At 36.1% G+C, this 6000-nt stretch overlaps 1 pseudogene; it reads left to right on the top strand.

Moving 5' to 3' along the window:
• Positions 1 to 251: 251 nt before the first annotated feature.
• Positions 252 to 6000, top strand: part of LOC141638335 (cytochrome P450 87A3-like) — a 59940-nt pseudogene continuing 54191 nt past the window's right edge.

Below are 6000 nucleotides of genomic sequence, written 5' to 3'. Positions count from 1 at the left end.
AATCATTAAGGCTTTTCGTTTGTGTTTGGATCATGCTAGTGTTTTGTAATGATGACACTTATGTTTTGATTAATCAACTTATGTTTTCTTATGATGATGGTTTCCGAACGATTTTCTGTATTGTATTATTGTTATTGTATACATTATTATTGCACGATTAACAGAATCAGTCCTTTTCCTCAAGGACATTATCGGGGATTATGTTTGCTCCTTGTACAGACTGATTATTCTAAATGATTGGTCCGTAGTATATGGAAGGACCACTTCTCTTGTATAGTAGTGTTTCTGCCATGACTCAACCAGTTGTTCGGAATGATCAGGGTAATTAAGATAAACCCATTATATATTCATTTAGTTCTCTGCGCGACTTATGACTTTGTTTGCACGTGACATTATGTTTAGGTCAGTAATATGGTCCACGTGGGAGAATGTAAGAATTATCATATTAATTCTCTATTATGTGGACCTAATTACTGACGTCAGTCACTCTAATAGATAATAGCTAAATATGATGTTTCGGGTTTTTAGTCGGAGTAATAGACTAAGTGGATTACGGTTAATGTTTACAGGCCATTAACATATTAGGCCCACTTATCTAATTATGCCCCTCCTGCCACCTATATAATAAAAGCTACACCTGTTTGTGGTTTTAACCTAATTCATATTCATTAAGAGAAACACACAAGAAGAGAATTAGAGAATAAGGAAGGCAGGAGAAGGCAAAAGATTGAAGTTTATCTTCTTGTTGATTTCAAGGAATCTCCTTATCAGATCTAATGACTACTCCACATAAGTATTAATATGTAATTATCACTGCAATCAAGATCCTCTAAATTTATGTTTACATATCCATGGTTGTTGCTGCATATCTTGAAGGTGCATGATAGATCTTAATCTTGACATTCTACAAACATAACAGCAAATAAAATCCAACATAAGATTTCATTCCCAAAACACAAATAAAAATAACAAAAGCAAGTGGCTTTTGTGTAGCATAGGTCATGCAACCATCATAAAATAGATTACACTGAAATAACATGCTACAGTGAATAACAATGATTTATACATTATACTATATATGATAGATCTTATTGAAGATTAGTTGCACACATTATCCTCAAGAGGCTCAAAATAAGTCAAGGGATAGGACGGTCTTACAAGAGATTTATAGGTCATGCAACCAATTTAGCGACTATTCTATGAAGTCGCCTTTTATTCGCCCGAAACCAGAATTCGGGCCAGTGTTACATATTTCAGTGTTTGATTCAGGAGATGGGCTTGAGTTCGTAAAAACGCGTCTAAGATCAAACCCCGTCAATTAAAAGAAACTCTATCATCCTAGTTCGTGAACGAACTTCGTTGTGTTACGGCAAATGATCAGCCGACAAAACCCGAACGATGCAACCATGGTCCAGCCACATATAATCTGCTCCATAACATGTTTTATGCTGAAATAAATGAACATGCACGCATACATATAAACTGAAAGAAGTAACAGAAGAGGAAACATCCCGTAAGCTTCATAATCATTCAAAGCTTTAAAGATAGTATTTAAATAAGGAGTTGACAAAGGAAGGACTAGTATAGGGAAGCAAAATAATCAATTTTAAACCAAATAAATAATAATTTTAATACTTTATAGGATTTTCAATTCTATCTCCAACTACTTTGTACAACTAACTAGTATTCTAAAGCTTTGTACCAACTAGATGTAAGTTCCCCCCTGACTATTTAAGTAGCTTCAATTCATAGCGCTTAGATGCATGCATGCCATCAACTTCTACTTATCATTCATCCTATAACAATAATCATATATACTCCCCTTTAAGAAATCGAGTTTGAGGTCTCATTAAACTTCCGATGTCTCCATTTGTTCTAAGCCTTATTGTCGTGGTTGTTATATGCATCACACATTGGGTATACAAATGGTATAACCCGAAATGTTATGGCAACCTCCCAGCTGGTACAATGGGATGGCCACTCATTGGTGAAACTCTTCAATTCTTCGCTAAAAACACCTCATTCGACATCCCATCCTTTGTCAAATGAGAATGGAAAGGTAAACTTCAGGGTAATATATTAGTCAGTAACGTTTTTGTTATCAAAGAACATTAATGTGAAACAAAGTTCGTAAAGAACATTTGCATTTATGCGAAAATAGTGTTTGGGTTATCACCTTTGCTTACCTCTTATTCTAAATTGTGTATTTTTTATGCTTACAGGTATATGCCAGTATTCTGAACCAGTCTAGTGGGGAGACCGATTATAATTTTAGCTGATGCAGAGCTTAAATACTTGATCTTTCAACAAGAAGGACAAATGTTTCAGAGCTGGTATCCAGGCACTTTTAAAGAGATTTTTGGACGGGGGAACGTAGGCTCTTTACACGGGTTCATGTACAAGTACCTTAAAAACATGGTGCTCAAACAGCTAAATCATGTACAAGTACCTTGCCTAGCATTAGTAGCAACTGCCCTCAAATTTCTCTAGCCTCCCCTCCTTCCCTTTTGGATGTTAGAGAAGCCCTTTTTAGTCTTGGGCCCAACTCATACTATATCATACATTCTATGATTTCATAAAGTATTTTAATGGTTGATTATCCGACATTAGTGTTGTCGATTATACTTCAGCGGAACTACATTTTATTTTGTGTGAGGACATTCTTGGGGTAGCTATTCCCCGTGTAATAGCTAATTAATTTTCGAGGTTCGCCCCTCACCTACACTAAAAAAAGTAAAGTATTCCAATGTATACAACTTCCACTAAATGATAATCGACAGAAAATTTAATAAGATCAAATTATCACATGAATTAAAATTCATAAATTCTTATATGCTTGCTAATTAGTTAAAAACAGTGGTTAATCACGATTCATGTTCTTATAAAAATTCTTCAAGCCTTCTAGAAATTCTTCAAGTTTTCTTATTTTCTAAAAAAAAAAAAATTTTGTGCATTTTTTGTAAGAATCTCCATTCATTATTTAGATTTTACAAACAAAATGAATGAGTAGATCCGTGTAATTTTTGTACGGGTTTAAAGTTAGTAAAAACTAAACAAATGACCGGAACGGGGGGAGTTTAATAAATAAAGACAAAATATTAAAGACAAACAACAATAATAACAAAAATCGTGGCAAAAGACTAATAAACGTACCAATATTCGTAGCAAAATATTAATAATTTGTGATAAAGTTAAGTAAATTGTGGCCATAACCTTAACATATTTTTGGCGATATATTATGCCAATATACCTATTGATTTATAAAAGTTTTTTTTTCTTACGAGTCTTCTTTTTTTCCACAAGGCCCAATGCGATCGCGAATACGGGTTTACAAAACACCATCAATGTAAAAACGTAGATAGTCTCGTGAATTTCACGAGTAATAGAACTAGTGTTTTAAAGAAAATGATCATACATTTTATTTTTTAAACGGAGCCCTAATCTACACTTTTGCCTAGGGTCTCACAAACCTCAGGACCGGGCCTGGATAGGCTGAGCAACTCAACAAATTTCCTGTCATTTATGACACAACATGCACTTATCCTGCATGGCACAAAATGGGGAACGAGATATATAAAATAATATTATTTGACAAGTTACGATAAACAATTCATTAAACAGTTTCGATTGAAACAAGTAATATATAGTCGCATTTCAATCAATAAGATGTGAACAAAAGTACTGAGTACGATTAAAACTGGAAACCAATGAGTAGAGGTGAGTCTAGAGTCTCATAATTCAACCGGAAAACAATTACTTCTTTCGATTTAATAATCCATAAATAAACTCTGAACACTCGGACTCTAGTTTCTCAAACTCCAAGCCCTCCATAACTCGGTGATTTCTGACCTTTGACCTCCTGAAGGGTTTGGTAAATTTTCCTGGAAAAGACGGCTGTTCACATGCCAATTGCTGCTTGATAGTTTCCACTGTGACAGGCTTCTCCCCCTCTCTCTTTTTCTTGTGGAGTCTGGAGAGCTGATCAGCAACCCTATTTTCCTTCTTGGGAACATGATAAAACGCCCTAGTATAGAGAAGCAAAATAATCAATTTTAAACCAAATAAATAATAATAATAATAACTTTATAGGATTTTCAATTCTATCTCCAACTACTTTGTACAACTAACTAGTATTCTAAAGCTTTGTACCAACTAGATGCAAGTACTCCTGTAACTATTTAAGTAGCTTCAACTTATGGTGCTTAGATGCATGCATGCCATCAACTTTTACTTATCATTCCTCCTATAACAATAATCAAATTAAGAAATCGAGTTTGAGGTCACATTCTCCATTTGTTCTAAGCCTTATTGTCGTGGTTGTTATATGCATCACACATTGGGTATACAAATGGTATAACCCGAAATGTAATGGCAACCTCCCACCTGGTACAATGGGATGGCCGCTTGATGTGCTCCTATTTCTACATTGGTTTGGCATCATTTGGAGCACATTTGGTAACATTTGGTAACGGTTTTTGATAATTTTAACGTTAATTGACCAATTCCGAGTACTTTATCATTTAGCATGGTTTCTAGTGAAGAATGAGGTGCCAAGAGACCAAGAGAAACATCAAAGGAAGGGTGAAGAACAAGCATTGAAGAAACATCATGAGAAAGCCTTCCAAGGATCAAGCAAACAACGATTGAAAAGCGCACTCCAAGCCAGAATTCGCACGGTGCGAGTTTCCAGACCCCAGAACTCGCACGGTGCGAGTTTTCTGGGTTTGTTCCGTTTTGTGTTACGGGCTTTTCCTGTGTTAAGCCCATGATTATTAGGTTATGTTAGACTATATATAGGATGTTTTCCTCTAGGTTAAGACATCTTATGCTCATTTTAATTAATCAAGTTGTAATTTTGGGAATTATTCATCTTTTTTATTGGGTTTAGATCTACTATGGAGAACTAATCTCCTGTTCTTAATCCAGCTCAAAGGTGTAATCTTTGGTTGTAAGACTACTTAATCTTTCCTTAATTTTCATTATCATTGTTAATCCTTTGTATTTATTGTTTGGATTTTGGAAACATTGTTTACATTGAGTAATTAAGTGTGATTTCCATGTTGCTTAATTAATCAAGTTCCTTAATTTATTGTTGTTGGGATTATTAAGTGTGACACCCCCATACTTCAAGTGCCTTACCAGGACCACTTAAGGTATGAGAGCGTCACCATCTCGGTTACCCGAGGCAATGATACTCAAATAGACAATAACGAAACGTATTTAAATGATAATAAAGTTTAAGTGATACAAGCCAAACTCCAAAAATTGTTAAAAGGAAATACAAGGTTCTCAAAACTGTCAACTGCTAAACAACTACAAAATGTTCAACACAGCGGAAGACTTCTAAAACTGCTACGTGATGACTCATCCCAGCTATCCCATGCGCATTATCTCATACCTGCTCAATAACTGCTCACCACCCCCGAATGGATCACCACAATTTTTAAGAAATTTAAACGGGGTCATGACTAATTACACAAAAACAATGCCACAATGAAATAAGTACACAAACAGCTTAAACAGCTCCACACAACCCCAGTCTCCATCTCCAATCTCCACACACTGACTACACACTAAAGTGTGTAGCCCTGCCAGAATACCCATTGCAACAGGTACTCCTCGCCGCCAGTGGGGGACCGCAGCCGTTCCCACCTAAGCCCCGCTCATCTCCATCGAGCGATAAACCCATGTTCATCATTGTGCACATCCCTTCTATGGCGGGTTCCACAGAAGGCGAATCAAGGGCGTGAAGCCACTCCTGCAAGTGACTCCACTCAGCCAGGGACGCACCCTGAAGATCACAGACAGTTACACAATCAATCAACAACATGCTATCAACCACCATCAAAACCAATCCAACAACGATATAAGATACAACACAACAACAACAACAACAACAACAACAACAACAACAACACAACAAAAACATCACATTATGTAGCCAATACTGAGTAGGGAAACCCTACCTGGAAAGCAATCACCAAGATCGTCACAATCAGC

Source organism: Silene latifolia, unplaced genomic scaffold (genome assembly GCF_048544455.1).
Source record: "Silene latifolia isolate original U9 population unplaced genomic scaffold, ASM4854445v1 scaffold_20.1, whole genome shotgun sequence".
Classification (NCBI taxonomy): Eukaryota; Viridiplantae; Streptophyta; class Magnoliopsida; order Caryophyllales; family Caryophyllaceae; genus Silene; species Silene latifolia.
The sequence above is the reverse complement of the archived record's forward strand: the minus strand, read 5'-3'. Positions and strand labels throughout refer to the sequence as shown.